Source organism: Aotus nancymaae, unplaced genomic scaffold, assembly GCF_030222135.1.
Source record: "Aotus nancymaae isolate 86718 unplaced genomic scaffold, 86718_ANA_hifiasm-v0.15.2.pri h1tg000020l, whole genome shotgun sequence".
Lineage (NCBI taxonomy): Eukaryota > Metazoa > Chordata > Mammalia > Primates > Aotidae > Aotus > Aotus nancymaae.
The window spans coordinates 60,654,650-60,680,470 of record NW_026988432.1 but is presented as its reverse complement, the minus strand read 5'-3'; the positions used below and the strand labels follow the sequence as shown (position 1 = coordinate 60,680,470).

At 34.2% G+C, this 25,821-nt stretch overlaps 1 protein-coding gene across 3 annotated transcripts in view; it reads left to right on the top strand.

Moving 5' to 3' along the window:
* Positions 1-25,821, top strand: part of DLGAP1 (DLG associated protein 1) — a 989,022-nt gene that overhangs the window by 116,281 nt on the left and 846,920 nt on the right. For all 3 annotated transcript variants that reach the window (XM_064379376.1, XM_064379377.1, XM_064379375.1), the window contains exon 2: positions 8,394-8,555. The gene's annotated coding sequence lies outside the window, so the exon portion shown is untranslated. The remainder of the gene's footprint in view (positions 1-8,393; positions 8,556-25,821) is intronic.

Here is a 25,821-nt window from a genome sequence, read left to right as displayed (position 1 = left end):
CCAACAGCAGCAAGCATGTGCGTCCACCTACCTGTGGATGGTGCTAACAACAGCTAGTTCACGCTGTTTTCCCTCGGTCTGAAAGTCTCATTCATCTCAGTTGTGCACATTTAACCACAAAACCTACTCAGCTCTAGGGTTAAATTTACAGTAGTTCACAGCAATTTAGGCATTATAAATTTCAGTTCTTCTGTTTGTTTATCTATTGATTTTTTTCTGAGTGTTGGAGTGATTTCAAAGTGCCTAAAAGTTGATATAGCTGATTAGCCCAACACTAAACTTCAGGACCAAGAAAATTCTTGAAAAACAGAGTGGAGGAAAAAATATATATTTAAACATATATTAATATATGCATAAATTATATATTTATATATCATATGTGCATATTTTATATATCATATATTTAAATATAACCTTTCAAATATCTCACACTGGTTTCATGTTTTTAAGACATAAAATCCTTTTCCTTCTCAGTCTGAAAATGTTTTCTCTAAACCAAATTTACTCATCATAAAAAATAGCCAAAAAGCAAAAGGTTGTAGAGAGCCTTCTACAATGAGTAGAAAATTATCCTGTGGTGGAGAAAACCAGACCTTAAAACTGCCAGTCACACGGAGGTTGCAATCTCTTGGGTACAGGAAGGAGCCCGTGTTATGGTTGTTTGCTCAGAAGGCGGCTCACTCTCGAAGCTCCTTGTAATAACTTGACTGAACAGATGTAGCTACTTCAGGTCATTTGAAAAACATCAGCTTGGGGTGGGTGATCATCAAGGAATTGTGACTTGCTGCCCCACGCTCAGTGGAAAGCCTTTACTGAGCCAATTTATCCCCTGGGACCTAGAGAGAAAGGAAGAACAAGATAAAACAAAACAAAACAAAACAGGAGATAAGCAGCCAACTGTTCTGAAAGCAGAGTGAACAGTTAAAGACAGAAAAGCTTTGGTGGCTGAGGGCTTGCATTTTAAATGCTATAAATTCCTGACTTATGATCGATCTCTTTAAAGAGAAGGGTTTACTGAGCCAGGATTGTTGCCCAAACGCGCGCTTTCTTGCCGTTGGTAACTGAACTTGACTACAGTCTTTTGCCGTGCATTTCTGCCCAGAAGACTTTTCGGAAGTGTATCCAGGTGGATGAATGTCATACTCGCCAAGGGCTCCAGTGCTTAAACGTGATTGGTGATCCACAAGTTACAAGCAGTTCCCTCCTCCCACATTTACAAACATAATGGAGATTCACATACAGAAAATCATTGATAGAGAAACATTAAGTCAAATAAGCATAAAGACTAAGACGTTGCCATGAACTAGTGGTCATGAGTGTGTGTTCTAAGGGCATAAGGCACGAGTGAGTACAGAATTCTGCGTTGTGGTGGTCCTAGGTAGGGCAATGTTAGCTTTTCTTAATTCAAACAGAAATGTAATGGAAAAGACAAGTTGTCAAGTGTGGGTAAGTGGGATTGTTTGACTGCTAGAAGATGAAGGAAATTCAGGCATCAGAGGCTACTTTATGTAACAAACAAATCAAGAGGACATTTATCTTTGTTTAAGGAAAGCCACTTCATGTCCTATGTATACCTGTATCCCCCACAACAAGCAAAACAGTGACTTTTATTGAGCAGGTGCTAAGTAAATGTCATTAGCTTAATCGATAGGACTTTAAGTAGGCAGAGGGTTGCCTTATCAAGCCATGGTTAGAGGAAGCAGTATTGACGAGGATGCCACCTACACAAACATATGAGAGGCAAAGTGCTGAGGAGAGGGAGAGATTTGAGAGCATTTTTCTCTGAAGGCTGGAGTTCTCAGCATCTATAATGAAACTGACCTATCATACTGCAGACAGAATCTAGAAGCCTGCTATGATGCTTCTCTTTTAGGTTACATGACACAACAGTCAAAGTAAGGGAAGAAAGAAAACTGGCAGGAGAGAGAAAGGTGTGTCCTTGTTTTGGTAAAGTTGGCATATGCCTCTGAGTGATTCAAACAGGTGGCTTGATGCCATTTTGAAAGTTTGTGTGAGCTTTTCTAGAAATAATACTGTGAATATTTTCTTCCATGATGATCTTATTTTGTTGCACCTCAGTTTTATTCTGGATTTGTAAAGTAAGTGTGATGAGGCAATCCATGAGGTATGATTCTTATGGGAAAACTACATGTTGCTTTTAACAGAAAGAAAAAACACATTTAAATGTTTGAAATATACCTAAATGAGCTTCTTACTGGAATAAGGTTATTAATTTCAAATCTTAGCATAATTCAAACAAAATACCTAAAATAAACAAAATAAATTTGATCCTAATATGACTTAGATTAATGATTCAATTTGTGGCACCACATTTGTACAACAAATCTAAGCTATTCATGATGAAACTCATACTTTGATAATGATAACTGACTAGCTATTCGGATTTATCTATGTTTGAAAGGAATCAGAATAAACTGAAGCAGAAATACGTGGCTTTAGATACTGACTTTTATGTGCCATGGATTAAAAAATATTTTATTGTCCCATGTATGTATGTATCTTTTGAATTATCTTTTAAATTAGAAATAGAAATTAAACCACCTAAGAGACCATTAGCTAGATTTTGAGTCAGAATGATCTAAAATTTTAGCATATGTACTAAAAAAATTAAATTATTTATCTCAGAGCTACTAATAACTTACAAATGTGACCCTAGAATAGATAAGTGTAGCTATTTTTGTAAATTCTTACAAACCAGAAAACTCCTCTTCCAAATATGTCAAGCTTAATTTTCTGCTCTGTGGAGCACAGCTAGTGAGGCAGCAAAGCCCAGTGACATTTTCCATAGTGTGAGTTGCCAACCACTAGAAGCCTGTGGCAGTGTTTAAATCTACAGCAAACACGCTAACAATTGGTTGAAGAAAGGCTTATGTAATTCCACCTTGATGTTCCTTTCTGTGGTGCTTACATCACTGTCAAAGAATCATAAAGGCAGAACTGGGTGAGAGCTAAGGTAGCATTTTCTTAGTTATGAGCCAATTTAATCTTTATGCTTTCTGGAGAATACTTTAGTCAATCTCCCCATTTTTGCTAAACTACTAAAGAAATGAATCTTCTTTAAGTGTGGCTATTTCAGTGTGTGTGTGCTGGGGCACTCATTTCAGTGGCCATTATTTCTGCAGAGTGGCCTATGTTAATCCCAAAGTCTCCTGAAGAGCATTAATAACATGCCTCTACCTAGATTCTAATAACGCTTTTGTAATTAGATCAAACCTACGATTTGAAAAATCGGTACTGGCAGAAGGAAGAGTTAAACTCAGAGGACCTAGAAAACTTTATTGTATGAACAGAATAGGATAAAACTCAAAAGACCTCTACAATATAATGGACAAAAAATATATGTATGCTATGAAATTCAGTTAACATTCTAGGGGAAATATGGTTATCCAAATTGTTCTACTGCAGCACCCCAGCTTTGTTCCTAAACTGTAAATGACTTTACTTGGCAATATTGGTGAACAGAAGAGTGTTAAATAAGTAAATTTTCTAGATAACTGGAGCATATTCTCACTGCCAAACTTTTTATTATTTAAAATATTTGAATGTATATTTTTTTCTCAGTCTTTTTAACCGAAGATGTTGATCATAATTTAATCTTTTTTTTTCTTAAATGTATTATTTATATTGACATCTGACTATGTTCAAGACATGTATTAAAGGCCCTAATAGGGATCTTGAACATCACACATTCTATTGGTAGAAACCAATACTTGTGCGACTAGTACTCACATTTCATATGTTAATTACAAATTTAGTTAAATTGTAATTATCTTGTCTTCCCCAATAGGATGTAAAATGCTCAAGGAAAGGGACTGTATATTACATATTTGCTTAAAAGTGGTGCTTTCAGGGAAAAACTCATGGAAGGCAGCAGTTTAAGAGATTTCAAATTCATTAATGTTAACAAATTTCGAGTTACTATAGATGAAAAATTCTGGAAATTTTACAATTAAGGGAAAATGTAATTATATTTACTTTTAGTGTTGTGGAAAATTGAAATCATTGTTTTGCATTAGCACCTTTATATGGCTAAAGACATTTTGATAGTTTAGGAAAATATAATGTCTCATTTAAAATTTGGTTTTTTTAAAATCCGTTTTGGTACACATATATTAAAAATATTTTCCTAAGATATCTCAGGGTGCTGAACTTTTATTGTGTCCAATAATTAATATTTCCCTCCATTTTTAAGAAGAAATGTACACTTTGAACGTATGGAATAATTAGTATTTATAGCAAAAACCAGGATATTATCTTTTCTCATCCTCCAAAATGATAAACAGATAACTAAAGCATACATTTTCAGCAAAGGCATTGAAGAAGGAAAACAATTCTGCTTTTCTTCTATTGTTTTATAAGGAAGTGCATTCTCAGAAGTTAATACTTAGTTTTAATTGCATCCTTTAGAAAGCTGTGTCTGATAAAAAGGCATGTTTAAACTATGAAAACTGAGACAAAAGAATACACTCAATAATATTTTTCTCATAATTCTCCACTAATTAAAACCTACTTACAACAAAATACCTGGATCTTAAGTGTACAGCTTGGTGAAAGTTATGGATTAATATACATGTATAACCCCCACAAATAGAACGATACATCCACCCAAAGGTTTCTCCTGTTACTTATCCTAATTAATACCCCCAGAAGTTCTCACTCTAATACATTTTTCACCATAAATTCATGTTATCAATTATTGTAATTTCATATAAATGGAATGACACAGTATGTTCTTTTTTGATTTTCTTCCTCAATATCATCTCTGTGGGACTGATCCACGTTGTATAATTTGTAATAACAGTTTGATCTGCTTTGTTGATGTAGAACAGTAAATCTTGTAAATATACCGTAGTTGTTTTTTTTTATTTTTCTTCTTTTACTTGTGCCCTTTGACTAACATCTCCCCTTTCTCCTATTCCCCAGATCCTTGTAGCCACCATTCTACCCTCTGTTACTATGAGTTCATGCCACAGATGTCATTTTTCTGAATCAAGATCCAATCCAGGATGACAAACTGCATTTACTTGTCATATCTCTTTACTCTCTTTTGATTTGGGGGCCTTCTTAGACTTTCCTTATCTTTCATGACTGACAATTTTGAAGAGTGCTGGCAAGTCATTTTGGAGAATGTCCCTCAATTTTGATTTTTCCGATGTTTCTTCATGATTAAATTCAGGTTTTGTTTTGTTTTGTTTTGTTTTGTTTTGTTTTGTTTTGTTTTTGCATGAATACTGCAGAGGCTATGCTGTGACCTTCTCAATATGTCTTATCAGGAGATACATGATGTCAGCACATCTCATTCCTGGAGATGTTAACTTTGGTCACTTGACTGCGGTGGAGTCTGTCAATTTTCTCCACTATAAATTTATATTTTTTCCCTTATAGATAATAAGGATCTTGTGGGAAGAGAGTTTGAGACTCTGCTATTGTCCTGTTTTCTCATAAACTTTTGCCCACAAATTTTAGCCTCCATCAACGATTCTTATTTCTAAACAATGATTAATGATTACCGCTTTGTTTGTGAGATGATGATTTTCTATATCTATCATTCCTTTTGTATTTTGAATTAGAATTTGACTGTAAGGATTTTGTCCTTACTTATTCATTCAATTACTTATCGGTGGTATGGACTCAAGGATCTTTGTTTTATTCCATGAGATAAACTTCATTGTGATCATCATTTAGTTTGTTGCTCTCATTCTATAATTGGCCATTGGGGGGCTCCTCAGGTTGACCCTGATGCCATGAAATTTTGAGCATATGCTTACTCTGACACTATAAGATTTTGCAGGCTCATCTTGCTCCATTTCCTTATCTTGCTAATCTCCACCAATTCCCAAAATCAGCCTTTTCATGAAGGATGTTTGGCTCTTTTCTTAGCAAGAGGTATTTGGAAAACAAAATCTGAGTACTAGTTGTGCTCATTGCTCTTCTGCCATTGCTTCAAGGTCACCTGACAGAGCTAGGAAATATGTGTACATATACATACATACATGTGCACACATCTCTACTTTATGTCAGTTTGTGTACACACACACACACACACACACACACACACACACACACAATCCTGAGTTCATGCTGAGGCATCTGATTCCAGTCCAGCATCACAGGGTTCATTCCAGCCAAATCCCTTCCATTACTTGTAACTCCTCTTTTTGACATCGAGAAACTTTACTCTCAGTATCATCAATTTATTCAATTATTTACTTAATCCCCCTGTATGCACAATGTAGTCACAGCCGCAATTTCATACCACTCTAAAATACCACTCCTCTAACTGGAGTATCATATGTGTGTATACTTTTCCTTGTCTTTAGACTTGGAGTAAGCAGTCAAAACACTGTTTCTGAAAGTTATTTAGCTTAGTTCTCTTTCCCATCCCCTTCACTGTGGTTATTTATTTATAATGCAATATACATGAAAGATTAATATCTTAATTTCTGAATATTAATTTCATATCCTCTTGACTTACTATATTATTTTATGATGTGGGGATTAAGAATATTAATTATTATTGATTCTTAAGTGTTTTTCAGGTATCATATCATCTGTAAGCAGGGATTATTTTACCTCTTCTGCACCAGTTCTAATACCTTTAATAGATTTATTTTGTCTAATTGCAATTGTTAACACTTTCAATAAAGTAATAAATAATAATGGAAATACTAGCATCTTCGCTTTGTTCCTGACGTGAATAGGAATGCTTCTAGTGTTGTTCAGTTAAGATACCAATATTGGCATTGAGAAATATATATTTTTCAATATTTTAAAAATCACATTTATTTTCTTGAATATTCTTATAATGAGTGAATGTGGAATTTTATTAAGGCCTTTTAGCACATATGGAAAAATCATATTGCATATGATGCTAATAGATTTCCTAGTATGAACCAACCTTGAATGTCTATAATAAATCCCACTTAGTTGTATTCATTATTTTCTTAGTATGATGTATAATACTATGTTTGCCAAAATTTATTTTAGTACTTTTGCATTGATACTCATGGGCAATATAGGTCTATAGATTTCTTTTGAAGAGAGTTTTTAAAGTGTAGGTATGATTGTTATTCTGGCTCAATAAAAGGAAACATTGTCTCTGTTATTTCCAATGTTTTGCAACAATTTGTAGAGTACTGAGACTATTTGGTCTTCAAATGTTTTGTAGATTTTTACCACAACACTATCTGGACCTGGCTGTTTTTTATTATATTTATTCTTAATAATGCTCTCTATTTCTTGTATGGAAATTGATCTTTTTAAACTTTCTCCATTAATGAGGTCAATTTTAGTACATGTGATTCCCTGGAAAATTTTTCCTTTCATCTAAATTTTCAAACTTGTATACGTAGATGTTTGTAGTCACTTATGCTTCTTATTTCATTTCATCTTTTTTCAATTTCTAATTCTTCATGTTCTTTTTTATTTTGTGTAGTTTTACCTTCTCTCTTTTTTTTTCTGGTCAAAGTTACCAATGGTTTGTTTATTTTGTTAAAGTTTTTAAAAACTGAGGGTATTTATTTATAGAATTACTGTTTTCTGATTCTCTGATCATTAATTTCTACTTTAATCATTATTATTTCCTCCTACATGTAATTATTATTTAGCTGGAAATGTATTTTATTTAAATTCTTTCATTTCTCCTGACAAAAGCCATTAAATGATCTATAGAAATAATGCAATGCTATTGTATCACGAACGATGATTTTGTGAAAATTAACCAACTGATTCTAAAATTTACTATATTCTCCTCAAATGTGAAAAAGTCCAGATTAGACAGACATATCTTAAGTTCCAAATCCACTGTTTTCTTGTCTGACTTCGGCAAATATCTAATTCCCTGATTATCAATTTCCTAATTTGTAAAGCAGAAAAGATAACTCATGTGGATGGATTAAGTGAGATCATTTCTGAAAAACACCAACCCAGGGCTGAATATTATATACTCCATAAATGGACCCTCTCTCTATTTTTCTGAGTTAGGGATAAAATAACTACTCTTTATTGAGCATTATTAAAAGCATTTTGTTAGTATTACCTTATTTCTTTTATTCACAGTCTTCTGCAGAAGATGTACATAGCTTGCCCTTAAAGATGGGTAAGTGACCAAATTGTGACATGAAGTCCATCCAACTGACTTAGAGCTCATGCTCTTTTTAAAAAAAAAAATCGTAATGTACTTTCATTTACTTATTTTAATTGACAAATAAAGTTCGTACTCTGATGACTAGGTTATCCTGCCTCTGAACTGTAAGTTAAAAGATTAACACTGCTATTCATAAGGTTTAACATGTATGAGTAACATTGCAAAAGTAATCATGAAGCTCTACTAACAGACTTGCCTTCCTTCTTTGTCCCCTTCTGCATTTCAGCACATTCGTGAGTGGTGCTCTTGAGTTCCTTCAGGTGATTACTACTTAGATCTTTCCCTGGGACACCTTCTTGAAAGGACCAGCGTGGATCCACTTTGCTTAGATATATCCCAGATTAGTGGAGTTGTTGCAAAGCGGACTGCACCTGTCTCACTAAGACTGGTAAGAGTTAGAAAAATGTATTTACTGTTTGCGGATGAATTTGATGTCATGACCCAATCTGAAATATTTCTGCTTTCTTGCAAATTGAAAAGCTATATTAACTAACTAGACACATATCAGAAGGGAAAAAGTAGACTATCACAAAAAGGCATTGAACGTCGATTGAGGTGTATATGATTAGCTAAGCATATGCTGATGTATTTGAAGATATTTTTAATACTTATGTAGAGGGAGCTAACATTTAGTGCAAGTGGAATTTCATGACAAGCATTCTTATTTTTGAATGTAACTGAAATACAGTTTTATGAAACCCATAATTGCTACAATTTGTGTTGCTTCTGCCACTGTAAAACCAATACCTATAAAATGGAGAGGTTAACTCCTTGAAATTGGTTTTGACAAAAGTGTGCTTATTGTGATTTCTATATGCGAATCCTTTCCTAATTGTGGGGTTCCCTTACACGTACTGCCAGTGCATATAAGTTTACTTCCACATATCTTTTTCTCAAACTTAAGTCTTCTGTTCCAAGATATTAAATTGCAGTTACTCTAGTCAGGATTATTATCAAAACAGAATTGGAGCTGAGAAAAGACAATAGAGTCAAATTGAATGGCAGAATAAGAAAAATTACTGTGGGGAATCCTTGGGAGAGATAAAACAAAGGGAGCTATGAGACTAGGAAGACTTTATGTATCTTAGAAGTACATTCCAGTGACTTCTATGAGAGCAGAAGCTAAGGGATATAAATTAGTGCTTGGGGCCATGACATGGACTTATCTTGGGTAGAAAGATGTTGAAAAATAAAAGTCATACAAAGTTTTCCCTCTCAAGCACACTGGTTATTCTACTTCTCAAAGCCCTGAGATTCAAGAATGAGTCAGTATCTCTGAGACATAAATCAGAGAGATATTGAATGTTAACATGGAGGACTAAGTCTCTTGAAATGCACATTTATCTACAATGTGTAACAACTTCTGTAGTGTTTTGTGTCCTGTGTAGGAAAAGGATATCTCAAAAATGTCCTAGTGAACAAGGCTTGTTTAATGAAAACTGGAAAGATTGAAGGTGTATAAATGCCCTGGGTCATAACGCAATGGCTGAGAACATAGGCTCTGGGGACAGATGGGTTTCTCTGATCTGAATCGTGACGCTGCCACCTTTTGGCCATGACTCCTGAGGTAGTTGGGAAAATTAGATATCTAATCTGTAGAGTGCTTAGTACCAGACCTGGAACATAATACGTGTTCAATAAATAGATATTTTATATTAAGTGATTGTACAAATATTTTTAAAGACTTTGTAGTCTCTCCAGTGACCTTGACCTTAATAATTTTCTCAGTTTTCTCTGAGGACTTAAATTTCTCATCTGTAAACTCTCCTACTATGTTGATTTTCCATAATCTCACATAGCAAATTATAGTTGAGATGACATTATTATTATTTTTCAAAAGTAGATTTTTTTTGTATTTAAGTCTAGCATGTTATATTTCTGAAAATAGTTGATATTTTAAATTTTATCATCTCACGTATGCCACTATCTAGCATCGCGATATGGGGTAGATTACCTAACTCTTCTCAATCTCCTCATCTTTGAAATGGGAACAATAGAGTATCTGTCAGAATTATTGTGAAGATTAAATAATATAATGCATAGTGCATGACACAAAAGTACCCAATACATATTAGCTACTACTAACATTATCGCTACTGTCATCATTGTAAGTATTCTTCTTAAATGCATTCATAACTACCTCTGGTGTGATTGCTGGTATTGTTTGTCTTTAAATTGTGCAATTTGAAACAGGACACTTTATAGAATTTTAAATTAAATGTTAATATATTCAGAATCTCAGGACACCTTTTTACTTTTGAAACCACAATTCAGCATCATCATTTTGTATCCTTATAATATAGTTTATTTAGCTTAAGCACAGATCTCATGTCATGAGGTTACAAATTATCTCCAAGAACAACTTCTTTTATAAAATTCCCAGACTTCATCCTTTCCAGAGGAAATTTTTTAACTTCCATTTTTAAGTTAAATTTTATTTTAAATTAAAATGGAAGTAACATTTTAATTTAGAAAGGAAAGTAACATTTATATAGTGCTCACCATATACCAAGCTTTATACTTTGATGATTTTTAATATCAGAGTTTGGCTGTTTTACCCTTATTTATAACGTTAAACTGCCTACCCAATCCAATAAATCATAAAATTATAAAATAAATATTAAGTAATCAGGATACTACCACTGTCCACGAGTCACTCTGTATAACTCGTCTGGATCTGTACTCAGGCTTATCTCCATGGTTCTGCATGCTTAGAGCCTGGTTCCATAACCCAAACTTAATGCTCAACACTCATTTAGATTATATTTACCTCAGTGTAATCCTGGATCTAAAATAATCTGTGACATTTAGGAAGCCAAAAATTTTGGCTCCATCTCTAATATTCAGAGCTGATATTGTTTATGCAAAGCTATTTACTAGGGTTGATAACATTCTCTATGAATTATTGTAAACAATTAAATCAAAAAAATTTTAAGGTTTTTCCCTCCATTAAATATTCTTCATTTTGGGGGTGGGTTATTTCCCGTATCTTTTAAAATAACTTAATTGTATAAGCAAGCAAGTATGAGAATGATATGTCAAATCTTTCAACATACATCTAAAGATTTATGGCATTTGTAGTATTAAGCAAAACAAATATATTTTCAATAGAGCTATTTTGCCTCTTTATTTAACTCAGTCTAAGCCAGATTCTTGACAAGAATGATGTGATTAAATTATTTCATTGAAGCATTTACAAGTAAATGCAACATATGGTCTTTCAAAGTGGGCAATGAAGTAACATTAGCCCATCTGATCGAAGTTAGAAATGGCTCTTATTGAAAAGAAAGCAAAGTTTTAAAACCATTTAGTCTTAGTAGTGTAAGATATTTCTTTTCTAATTTTTAAAATGTAAGATATTTGGGAGTATTTATCCACTTAACATGTTCTATTTATATTCATAAGCATAATGTTTTATGGTTCAAAAATATAACGTCTAATATGAAAAATCCTTGCCTACCATTAAAATGCAAGCAGAATCAAGTTCAGGGGCTCTGTTGTGGGTGATCCCAGTGTTACCATTTCTAGAAATACCCCACAGCTAAACTAGGTGTCAGAAGAGACTGCCACTTTGGGTCTATTGCATATTGTCAGGTATTGAATCATGTGTCTTTTAAAATTCTATGGACTTGGGAAGGGAAGTAACATTTATTTATTGCTCAACATGCCAAGGACTTTTTCTGCTCAGCAATTCTGAAGATGATTTTGTGAGGCAGGTTCAGTTATCCATTTTTACTTGTGGATAAAATGAGATTCAAGGAATTCAGCAATTTGCTCAAAGTCACGCCACCAAGAAATGCAGAGAGAGAGAGATATCAGTTCAATCCACATCAGTTTAATTTCAAAGCTACCTTTCATCATGTTATTATGCTTTTCACTTCTCTATTCTTTCAAAGATTCTTTGAGAACAAAAAGTTCTTCCAAGTAAGAGCTAAAATGAATCCCTCTTATATTTGATATCTGATAAAAATATACAATATCCAGTATATCAATTACCATTAAAAAATTCTAGACTATTACTTCTATTTCTTAATAGTATCTATGGAGTATTTTTTTGTTTCTTAGGAAAGGCAGGAGTAGGGTGGGAATAGGTTTGTAGAAGCAGGAGACAAAAGAGAAACCCCAGATTTGAGTATACTCTTAGCGTACCTCAGGGCAGCTCCTGGGAAGAAATATTCTATCACTTCTCCCCTGTTCTGAAGGAAATTAAACATTTTGTATTGATATTAGTGGTTAATGAAAATTTAAGGTCCACTGATACATTATGTCCTTTTATTAGATCAATACCTAATCATTTTTGTATTTATTATATGGTGTTCATTGATAATCCGATTGTCTTGTTTTATTAATTTGTTAAGAGGGGTTAGGAAGGCTTCAGAAACAAAAATGTCTTAGTACATAAGCGATTTTTGCTTTCTAAAGTGCATGATGTATTATTAGTACCTAATATTTCTATTTAATCCTGTTTTTGCTTCATAAGAAAACAGATACTTTCTCCTCTTCTTCACATTTTTCTAATTTTATTTTTATTCCTCTATTCTGAAAGCAGATAGATAAAATAGCAGTAATTCATAGTTCTTAGTGTGAATTGAGAGGAAAGACTATGGAATTTCACAATATTAACTTGATTACATTTGTGAGACACTTAAGGTCTCCTTAACTCTTAAATAATAACAAAACCAGCATTTTGTAATGTAATCTCTTATTTAAGTTTCTATAATGTAATTGAGAAGATTATGGTCTAGTGAATTTTCCTAATTGTTTTTGGAAAAGTCTATTATTTAGTAATAGAAGTATTTTTAGCGCATTTCTTGGCACATTTACTCAAAGAGAGCTGCTTAGGTGTGTCCAAACCTGAAAGTGAACATTCATCATCTTGAAGCAGGGATGCTTGTCAAGCAAGAAAACTAAAGTGGGTGCACAAATATCTTCCACATTCTTATATTCATCCTAAAGCAAAATCTGCAAGAGAGAAAGGGTGTTGGACTTAAAGGCAGAGAACCAAGTTACTAACTGTGATTTTAGGCAACTCAATTTCTTGGTCTCTTAAACAATAGTGGTTTTTTGTTTTGTTTTGTTTTGTATTTTTTGCTTTCTTAACAACAACAACTTACTGGGTTGTTGTGAACATTAAATAAGGTAGTGTTTGTGGATATGTTTTTGAACTTTAAGTCTGTATAAAAATAATGCTTAATGAAGTTAAGCATCTTCAGAAGACTTGACATCGTATTTCTTGTTTCCTATGTTAAAGCATAATGTCTTCTTTCATTTTGTGTGCAAGAATTTATGCTTTTTCATTGGCAGGACTTGCACATTCAGAGTAAATGATAAGTATTGATGTTCAATATTGTATTTTTGTTAAATATTAAATCCATCTTGGATTAATGAGTTTTGAAGATTCAGAGTTTGTTGGCGTTGGTTTCAGAGAAATTTTAAGTAAGGAATAATAGAATCTATAATTTTAGCGGTTCTGATGAGGTCAATTAAAATTTTGTATATTTCATAATATAATTGGAAACTGGAGTGAGCTCATTATTATGTGATCAGGAAATAATTGATAAGAAGCATCAGTTTATCGGTATGAACTGTATTTTTAAAATTTAGTTTAATTATATTTTATTTTATTCTAAGTTCCAAGATACATGTTTAGGATGTGCAGGTTGGTTACACAGGTGCCATATGCCATGGTGTTTGCTGCATCTATCCACCCATCACCTAGGTATTAAGACTCACATGCGGCTGGGCATGGTGGCTCATACCTGTAATCCAAGCACTTTGGAGGCCAAGGCGGGCAGATCACCTGAGGTCAGGCGTTCAAGAACAGCCTGACCAACATGGTGAAACTCCGTCTTAAAAAAAATAAAAGACTCACATGCATTAGCTATTTATCTTGATGATCTCCCTCCCCATACCTTCCTGACAGGCTCCAGTGTGTGTTATTCCCCTCTCTGTGTCCATGTGTTCTCATTGTTCAGCTCCCACTTATAAGTGAGAACATGTGGTGTTTGGTTTTCTAATGAACTGTAATTTTTGACACCAGCAGAAAGTTTATACATAGAGATGAAAACGTGGTCCTAACTTAACATAGTAGACTTAAAGAGTCGATAATTCATGGGGATGGAGTCAAAATCCAGTTTTGTCTCAGTCCAAAGTCAGGACTCTTTAGCACTTAACTAACCTTCCACATACATATTCTAAATGAAATCATTCATCTGCAGTGTGTTAAATGACTATTTTGCCCCCATCAGTTGGACACAAACTCGGAGCTATATAAACTGTAAAGCACTTATATAATAAGTTATTTTCAAAGGAAATTTTTAATATATGTGCAAGTAAGGTATTTTTTGAAGGTCCACTATAATAACAGGCCATTTACATCTAATAAATGACTCTTTTAATGTCCTGATCAGTGCTTTGGTGACCTATGAAATGATTCATAGTTGACTATGTAGAGGAAATAGTTTATTTGCATGATGGAATCTGCAGTTATACTTCTCAATCTATGTATTAAGAAATAAGCAGCTCCTTGCTGTAAATTTATTTAATGTCTTTTTCATTCAACCTTTGTCATATTTATCATCTTGCCATACGAAGAATGTACACCCCTCAGTTTGCCTTTTCATTGTGAACTCCTAGAGAGAACTGCCTGCAGTCTATTCCTCTTAGTATCCTTTCTCTCAGCCACAGTTCCTGATAAATAATAGGCACTCAATAAATATTTAGGAAATGAATGTCCAAAGGATCAATATAATCAGGTACATGCTCAGGGTCATTTAACAAACCTATGTTATGATGGATACTAAAAGGCTTTTTCAAATTTCCCAACTACTGACACATGCTATGGTTGATTTATTCACTCCAGAAGTATTATTGGACACGTACTATGTGCTCAGCACTTTTCTGGATTCTGGAGATATCTCAATAAACAAAACTGACAAAAAAAATTCTACTTTTAGGAATCTTACATTCCAGCTGATAAAACTGTGCCTGGCCAAACTTTTAAATCCTTTAAAAATAAAAATGTAATTTCTTTCCAAGAAATTATCTGTGATCGTGATTTGAAAGTGGATTGCCTTGACAATGGAAAATAGATGTACAGTTTCACAAAACACTCAAAGATCTACAAACTGAGACTGATTGGAATTTTTTAATGGATGCTAAAAATAGTGCTAAGATTAGTTTCTACTCAACAACCATTATTATCTTAAGAAATACAGCGGAGAGATAAAAACTGTGATTCACTCTGTTTTACAATATGTGGTATTTTAAATGCCACTGGCAATTTTTAAAAGCAAAACACAGAAGGAAAGGGAAATGTTGAGACAGTATGAAAAAAATAATGACCACTGACAAAGACGGCTGTGAAAGGAACACTGTAAAATACAGTACTGAAATAGCTGAAATAATTCAGCTATGAAAGTATGAAATAAAAACTTAAATGTCTCTAGTATAAGAGTAGCAGTTTGATTTAAATATCCCAATACTGCCAGTAACGTTCTCAGTGATGTTTATGAGAAAATTCTCTGTTTATATATGTATCTGTGTATGTATTTTTTGGTTTGGACTGGTCAATTATTTTTCTAATTAATCAGAATTAACAATTGGCTCCTGACACACAACTCTTGAGAATCTTTGTATGATTTTTGTAGAATACTAGAGCTAAAACATTTCTCTCTAAAATGTCATACATTTGTAAGTTATTCTTACAATCTTTTTTAAGGATATGAACTATAATGGTTTTAAAAAACCATCTCTTTGCCGAGTGCAGTGGCTCACACCTGTAATCCCATCACTTCGAGAGGCTGAGGCAGGTGAATCACTTATGCTCAGTTGGAGACCAGCCTAAGCAACATGGAGACCCCGTCTCTACAAAAAGTATGCAAAATTAGCTGGGTGTGGTGGCATGCTCCTGTAGTCCCAGCTACTCTGGAGGCTGAGGTGGGAGGATCACCTGAACCTGGGAGGCAGAGGTTGAAGTGAGCCATGACTGTGCCACTGCACTCCAACCTGGGTGACAAAGTGAGAGCCCATTTTAAAAAAAAATCAACTGACCTCCTCCTACTACTACTTTTGCTCTTTTTAGGTACCATGATGCTAACATGAATTAGATTGGATCTTATACTCCAGGAGTTTACACTCTAATAGGAGAGAGACTCGATTCTATAAGCCTCTACAACAAACTAGAAAAGTTTTATTCATTGAAGCTCCTTTGTTCAATACATGTCCATATCAACTGTTAATATTAAAATGCCACCTATTAATAAAAGTAGAGTGGATGTTAAGCTTTGAATTAACCACTGACCCAGCCCCTTACGTGAGATAAGATTAGATGTCACAGGACCATTTTAATAGAAGGAACAGAAGCTTTGGAAAAGGGCATTTGCTGGGATGACACACTAATATATTGCATACGTATGTCACAGAGTTCATCCTGGCCTAGAAGTAACCATTACTCTCCTCAGCTGCCAGCATCTGTGGGCCTCATTGCCTCTGTTTCATTATTTCTGTGAATCCACTCATCTCTATTTCTCTCCCTTCAGACCTGCTTCTTCCACAGTTGTATGTGGCCAGCACAGTGGTCCTCAAAGTGTTATTTCCATGGACTTTTCAGATCAGCTGTCCTCCATGGACTTTCCAGATCAGCTGTCCAGAGACTCTGTGGACCACATTAGATTTCTGGAAAGAAGAGGATTGGTCAGCCTCGAAGTATTCACTCATAGCCCAATAAGCAGTAGTTAGAAGAGTGGAGTTGTATGGTGGATCTATAACTTTTTCTGTGCCAATGAGCAGCAGGAGTACCTATGAATGACGTGTGGGTCAGGAGGGCATCATTGGCATGTGCATTGTAACAGACATATTACAGTGTGCTAATAGTGATAACAGGAAGATTGCCATTGATAGTATATTTTGTTTCTTCTTGTGTGATAAATTGAAGCTTATATTTTGATATATCAATTTGTGTCCCAAGTGGCAATGGAAATCAACCAGTAGTCTTGTATTTCTAAATCATAAAAATGTCACAAATCATGGCTTGTATTTCATATGCACACTTTAAATACCTGAATATGATAAATTGCTGATAGAATTTTCAATTTCAAAAGCCCAATAGAGTGCACACTTTTTTTTTCTAACACAGTCGTTCAATTCTGTGACATTGCTGATTGCTCCTTGAAAACACATTTTGCACCAAACATTTTAGAATATTTGATTCCTGAGAACTTAAAAGAGGATGTATGTAATTTTACTTTTCTTTTTTTACATTCTCAGGTTTAGGGCATAAGCTTTGATGTGCAGCCCCGGAGTTAGCCACATTGCTTTGAAAGAGGACCTTGTTTCCTCTAGATAATACTGTCTTATGTTTCCTTCCTTTTCTGGAGCCAGGTGAAACCACAGGACTTACTATTGCAGTTAAAGTAATCTGAATTTTCAACTGACCTGTCAACCTAAAAATTCAAGTCCTAATAAGACAAGCTTAAGCAGTATGATGAGGTTTCTTGGCTTTTTGAACCAGTAAATTATGCATTCAACAATTTTTTATTACTTACATTGTGCTAGACACTGTGTTAATTCTGGAGGACCTAGAAATGATCCTTGTCTTTTCTCTCGTGTAGTGGATCATGCTGTGGAAGGTTGAGGAGAAGTTAAAAACCGCTTTATGATTGGCTATACTTTTATCATTTAGTCCCCTGTTTCTACTTATTCTTTGGGATGGTTTTGATGCCAACCACATAAATGTCTTTATTTCTATTCTGGACATTCTCACCCATCAGAAATTTGCTCCTATTGGGATAATTCTTTATTCTTCAGTCAATTGTTTGTTAATTGTGATGAATTAACAGTTCACTGCCTTATTGTGTCTTTCTGCAGCCATTTGGCCTATAATTCATACAGAGAGAGATTCTTGAACCAACAATTCGTTTTTAATAGTATTAGCATCTCAATACATCTATTGTATGAAAAGATGTATAAATTCACATTCAGTGTTAACCATTGTTCAAAGCCAAATGTAAACATTACTAAGCTTGTAAAGATTTCTCTTGGCTTTCTTCATTGTACCTTTTATTTTCTCCAAAGACTTTAAGAACCATTAGGGTATATTACTACAGTCATGATTTCTGTAATTTAAATAAAGCCAAACTCAAAGGAAAAGCATTCTTAAAATCAAGGTGCAGATGGAGGCAGGTTTAGGGTGAGGAGTGCTATTAGTGTGGTAGTCGCTACTGTGGTTTCAAACCTCTTCCCACCCTGCCCTAAGGAGACTGGAAACCTCTCCTCTCTCTTGCATTTTGTATTTCTGTACAGTCGATCCCACAGTAGAATGCAAAAGTTCATTTGCATGACATGTGGCTGCTGAAGACACATGGTCCATTCCTGAACTCAGACTAGGACATTTTTACAAACTTCAATTTTGCAAATTGAAGTCATGAATCTTCCAGCCATCATTAGGACTGTAGGATTTCAGTTTGTTATGGCAATAGGGAGATACTTCTGCAGGACGAGGAAGGAAATTCATGCTAATTTACAGATTTCATGTTGCCCAATCAAGAACTTGAGTTATCCCATTGCTTTTGACCAATATGTATGCAAATGACACTACAGCATTACCACAAAGAAGTCAAAGTACTAACTGTCATAGAGACTAGACTAACATATGAAATGAACTAAAGTGAGGGTCTTTTTTTTTTGAGACAGAGTTTCGCTCTTGTTGCCCAGGCTGGAGTGCACTAGCACGATCTCGGCTCACCGCAACCTCCACCTTCTGGGTTCAAGCGATTCTCCTGCCTCAGCCTCCCGAGTAGCTGGGATTATGAACATGTGCCACCACGCCCAGCTAATTTTGTATATTTAGTAGAGACAGAGTTTCTCCACGTTGGTCAGGCTGGTCTCAAATTCCCAACCTCAGGTGATCCACCCACCTCGGCCTCCCAAAGTGCTGGGATTACAGGTGTGAGCCACCACGAATGGCCTGAAGTGAGGGTCTGTTAGCCACCTATTCATTTAGTTAAGCATTCAGTAAAAAATATATGTTGAGTGTCTTTCATACATGCATGGCATTGATATACAGTTCCAAAGAAATGCTTCTTTTCTTTTAGCTAAAGATATGGTTCATTATAAAAAATGACCAAGAATTATTTTCCTCTGTATTGATAGTCTCATTATAGGTCTTCCTATCCAAAAGCGAGTTGCTTTGGTCAATGAGACAGTTGCTAAAATGATTTGAGTAGAATCTTGAAAAGCACTTGCATAGTGGAGCTTACCCTCTGGATGCTTTTAGTACCCAGTATGCATGGGAAGAAGCATAGGCGAGCCTGCTAGATGATGAACAGAGCATGACCCAGCCACGAGCCAACTGCCAGACCCATGAGTGGGGCCATCTAGGATGAGCAGCCCCTGGCTGACTGTTAAACTAACTTCAAATGCATAGGCTGACCTAGCCGAGATCAGCAGAAACCAACCAGAGCAGACAAACTGCTCAGCACAATTGTGAACTAAATAAATGGTTGTAGTATTTAGCCATTGAATTTTGGAGTCATTTATTAAACATCAATGGTTAACTGATTCGAGAGATTAAAGTAGTGCACCTATAAAACAGTTACATAGGAAAGCAGGACAATATATACTTAAATATCACCAAGATTAGATTACCAGAACTTTCTGGCAGAGAAACTTTTAAAAAGATGAGAATTGAAGAAGAGTTTAGTTCTAAGCTCAATTTTTTAAAATAAACAGAATTTGGGTAAATACAGGCAGGCAGAAATAACAATTATAAGTAAGGAAGATATTAATTAATTTCAACATAGCTGAGAAGCCAGAAGAAAAATGGGGCTTAAATGTAAAATCACATTTTGAAGTCAATTTGGAGGAATATGTCAAGTGATGTGAAGTATGGCACCAGTTGATAGAGTAGATGACTAACTTTACCTCCAACCCAGGCCATTTGAGGTGTCAACCCCAGAAACAAATGTGAAATATTCAAATGTTTTCTGTCCCTTATATTGGTCCTCTCTGCCTCTAGCTTTAAGTCCACATCAAAAGAAGAGTTGAATTGCTTGGCATCTTTGGATGAGGCCTAAGGAATGCAGTTTTGGAAATGCAAGTATTTCTTGTTTTTACTAAATTAATCTTTACTATCTTAACATGTGTTTTTATTTTACTAAATTTACTAGTTAGGAATCAGAAATTTATTTTTTTAAAAAAACTTTGCTATCACTCTTTTAAAAAATCTTTTCTATCTCATAATGCACATATTATTATTCATTTTTACTGAAACAACAAACCCATAAGTTTACTTTTAGATAATATGACAATATTGAGCCAAATTGAGGATATTGTAACTAATTACTAATCATGATTTGTCTAATCAAAATTGTCATACCGTATCTTGTTAAATGTACATGTATATGAACTGAAGTTTCAATTAGTATGATTTTTCTCACTACTGGATTCACAGTATGCTGGTTAACTCCTACTCCCCGTTCCAATCATTATCAAATAATCCATCTTCAAGAAAGCCTTATTTACAACCTCAGTCAATTTCAATTTTACTATTGGTTTCCAAAGAGCTGACCTCACTTTCTTCAGGTGACTTCTTTTAGTGCATATTTGCACTTTCCTAGAGTGATATCTGTCTTCCCCATCGAATTGTAAGCTCCTTGAGAGCAAGGACCAAATATCTTTAGGCTCACCATTGCATTCTCGGCATGAAGCTTAGTGTCTGACATCTTGTATGCACTGAACACATATTTGTTGAGAGAAAGAATGAATAAAGTGATAACACTTTTGCGTGCTTGCAGTCTCAGTTTAAATGCTAACAATGGAAAGTGCTCAGGTAAATTTATTCCAGACAGAAGCAATAGCTGAGGCTCTAGATGAGAAAGCATTTAACAGAATCAAGAAACAGAAAGACCAAGAGGAAGCAAAGTGTGATGGTCCACAAGGAGAAATAGGCTTAGAGAGGAAGTAGGGCACCAATCATCTAGGGCCTTCTTGGTCATGGGAAGGAATTTGCATTTTGTTCTAAGTGCAATGGGAAGATACCAGAGGACTTGAAGCAGGGTCATATGTCATATATGTTAAGATCACCCTTGCTGCTGGTACAGGAAATGGCATGGAGGTGGGCTACAGAGGGAGCTAGGAGGTAGGTCAAGAGCTCTTGAGTCATGAAGGTCTTCAGCTCTTTTAGGTTCATACTGTGGATATGGAGACAAGAAAATTAGTTTTTTTTATGTTTTCTGAAGAATCATTAGGATGCCCTAGATGGGTAGGAGAAATGAGGAATGGAGTTATTTTTTAGGTTTCTGTCCTGAGCACTGTGTGTCTCGTGTCCCATTCACTAACACATAGAGAACGTGAGATGAGAGGGTTACACTGGTGGAGGAATGGAGAAGGCACAGTCCCGAGATACATTTAAGCAAGACATTAAAAGTAAAAAGATGAAAATTGGTGTGCCACACAAGCATTAATCAAAAGAAAGCTGGAATGACTTTGTTAATGTCAAATGAAGTAGATCTTAGGCAAGGATTATTACTGGGGAAAATAGGGACATTTTGAATGATAAAGAGATCACTTTATCAAGAGGACATTACAGTCCTAAAAGTGTCTGCACCTAATGACAGAGCCTCACATCATAAGAAGCAAAACATGATAGATCTCTGCAAGGAAAAAGAGACAAGTCCACAAGTATAGTTAGATATTTCAACCCCTCTACTCCCAGTAACTGATAGAGCAAGTAGAGAAAATTGGAAAGAGTATAGAAGACTTGAACAAACTATCATCTGACATGATTTGCTTAAATATTTCTCTTATCAACAGAAAATAACACACCCAGAACATAAACCAGAAGAGACCACATGCTAAGCCATAAGACAAATCTGAATGAATTAAAGAGGATTGAAACCATGTGAGGAATAATCTCTGACCGCAAATAAATCAAACTATAAATCAGTAACAAAAGAGTGTCTTGAAATTTGGCAACTATTTAAAAATGAAACAACACATTTATATATAATCCATATTTCAAAGAAGAAATCACAAGGGAAATTAGAAAATCTTTTGAACTGATTGAAAATGAAGTTACCACAGAAAAAAGTGGCTAAAAAACAGCTAAACAATAATTAGAGAAATATTTTTGCACTTATGGCTTACATTAGAAAAGAAGAAAGTATCAAATTAATGGTCTAGGGTTATATCTAAAGAGACTACATGGCAAGAAGAGAAAATGAAAACCAAAGCAAACAGAAAAAAGGAAATAGTATAAATCAAGAACTTAATTAAATAGAAACAGAAGAACAGTAAAAAATAAATTTAAAGAAAACAAAGGGCAGTTCTTGGAAAACATTCATAAAATTGGCAAATCCTTAGCCAGACCCATCAGAAAATAGAGAATACAAATTAATAATATCAAGAAAATCATGAGTATCGCTACAGATTCTACAGAAATGAAAAGATGGTAAAGAAGATGGGTATATTTAATCCAATAAATTTGACAACTAAAATGTAAAGCAAAATTCTTTTGAAAAACACAAACTGTGAAAGCTCTATCAAGAAGAAAGTGGTGAATGTTGAAAAGCTCAATGTCTATCAAAGATTTGAATCTATTGTTTAAAATCTCCCTACAAAAAACATTTTCAAACCCAGGTGGCTTCACTGATGATTTCTATGAAAAACTCAGGAAAAAGTATTTCCCATACTTTAGGAACCCTTCCAGAAAATGGAAGAGGTAATTCTCTGAACCTCATTTTATGGGGCCAGCAATATCTTGCTACCAAAACCAAAGACAAGAAAACTAAAAAAAAAATCTTCCCTGAATATTAATTGCTATACTAACACCAATCATTAAAACCTGAAATTTTAACAATGCAATTTATAATAGCATAAAAGTATTAAACACAAATAAATTTAACCTGTGTTTTCAAAATCTATAGACTGAAAACATAACCGAGAAATTTAAAAAGAACTCAATAATGGAGGATATTCCTTTTCACAGATAACTCAATTGTGTTAAGATTTTACTATTTTCAAGGTGATTGATAGTTTCAATGTAATCCTAGTGAAAATCCCATAAAACATTTAGTAGATTGATCAGTTAATTCTAAGAAGTGCATGAGACTGCAAAAAACAGTAATTAAAACAAATTTTAAACAGAAAACAAAGTTGGAGAACTTACAATACTTGAATTTCAAGTCATACTATACTGCTATAAAGTCAAGACAGTGTGATATTGAAATAAGAATACGTGTTAAATAATTGGAAAAAATAAAAATAATTCAAGAATATGGTTAATTGGCTTTTAACAAGGGACCTAAGGTAATTCAATGCAGAAATGCTCATTTTTTTCAACAAATGATGGTGGAACAATTGGAAATCCATGTAGAAAAAATAAACCTCAACCTCACATCCTTCACAAAAAAAAATTCAAACTGGTTTATAGAAGTATAAACTACATAAAGAGCAGTGAACTATACAATGTAGAAGAAAAAAAAGAGTATCTTTGTGACTTTTGGTGAGGCAAAAAGCACAAGTCATAAAAGAAAATGTTGATACACTGGACATTTTAAAGTTAAAATATTTACTCTTCACAATATACTACTTACAAAATTAAAAGACAAGTCACAGACTGGGAGAATACATTTGAAGAGCATATATGATAAGAAATTTATATCCAGTAGATATAAGAACTCTTATGACTTAATAAGACAACCTGATTTATATTAAACATACATGCACATTATCTGAAGAGAGACTTCACCAGAGAAGATACACGAATGCCAAATAAGTACCTAAATAGATGCTTAACATCATTAGTAATTAGATAAATGCAAATGGAAATCACAATGAGACACCACTTCACACTCTCTGGGGTGATTAAGATGAAAAGGTCTGGCAATAATAAATGCTGGTGAGGTTACAAAGCAATTGGAAATATACATTACTGGTAGAAATGCACAATGGTACAACTTTTTGGAAATAGTTTTGCAGTTTCTTAATAAGGAAACTAAACCCTATGTGGCCCTGCAATCTCACTACTAGGTATCTCTCCAGAGAAATGAAAACATAATATATACAAAGACTTGTTTTCAAATGTTCTTGCAAGCTTTGTTTATAATAGTCAAAAACTGGAAGCAACTCTAAGTGCCCATCAACTGATGAATAGGCAAACAAATTATGAAATACAAATACAATGGAATGATCTCCATTATGAAAAGGGACAGGTTACTGACTCATACGACAACATGGATGCATTTCAAAATCATTTTACTAAGTGAAAAAAGATGTAGTGAAGAAAAAAAATTTCTTTTTTTTTTAGTTCATTGGCTGGGCCCCTGTAAATTAGACTGACAAAACACAGCTTAATGGGAGAGAGAGGGAGGAAAAATAACAAGTTTATTAACATGTGGATTGCTCATATACTTGGGAGTTCTTAGTGATGAGTCAAGAGGTGGTTGAATTTGGGGTCTAAATATCTAACTTAGTAGGTGAAGAGGAGAGAAGAGAAAGGGCACTTTTGGAAAAAAAAACGATTTTGGAAAGATAAATGAGCTCTTAAGATAACAGGTAAGATATATGGTAGTGGCTCTGGGGTAGGGGATTTGTGACAATTCAGTCCTATCGTATTAGGAGGCTCTGCTTTAAGGCAGATAAGGGATTCAGGAACTCAAATGTCTTCAGCTCAAAATAATTCTTATGCTAATATTACACATTTTGCTGTGATTATATACTGATTTCCATCAAAGCAAAACACAAACATTGCATCCTGTACAATTCGATTGATATGAAATTCTAGAAAAGAAAAACTATACTGACAGCAGAACAATGGTTTTCAGGAGCTGGAAGTGGGGTGAGACTATTGCATATTGAATACTAATGGACACAAGAGCTGAGTATAAAACCTGAGTGCATCCTGAGTATACCCATTATACGAGTATATATTACAAATTAAGATGTATGTGCACAATTCATAAATTTTTATTGTGTGCAACATACATTTCAATAGAAAAATGTTTATATAATTCATACAGAAATATTTGACCTTCTACAGAGACCTTAAAGCTTGATCCATTATACTTCAATATTGAATAATTTCTAATTCTACTAAAACTGAATTTTAAATTCTAGAATCTAAAAGCTCTTGATTACTTATAACTTCATTAAGTGAAAAACATTGAGCAAGTATAATCACTTTTTTTAAATTTAAATTTTTACTTTAATTGGCACATAATCGAATATGGGGTACAGGATGTAATGTGACGTTTTGATATATGTGTACCTGTACCTTGTGTAATTATTAAGTTAAGCTAATTAACATATCCATCACCTCACATGCTATCATTTTTTTTTTGTAATGAGAACATTTAAAATCTACTATTTTAGTGGTTTTGAAATACACAATACGTTATTTATTAAGGTCAACATGCTGTGCAGTACATCTCAAAAACTTATTTCTATGTCTAACCAAAAATTTGTATTCTTTAATTAACATTTTTTTATTCCTTGATTCCTACCCCCATGACTTTGGTGACCACCATTCTACTCTCTATTTCTATAAATTTGAATTTAGATTCAGGAGGACACGTGCAGCTTTGTCATATAGGTAAACTGTGGATCACATGGGTCTGGTGTATGGATAATGTCATCAGCTGGGCAGCAAGTGTACT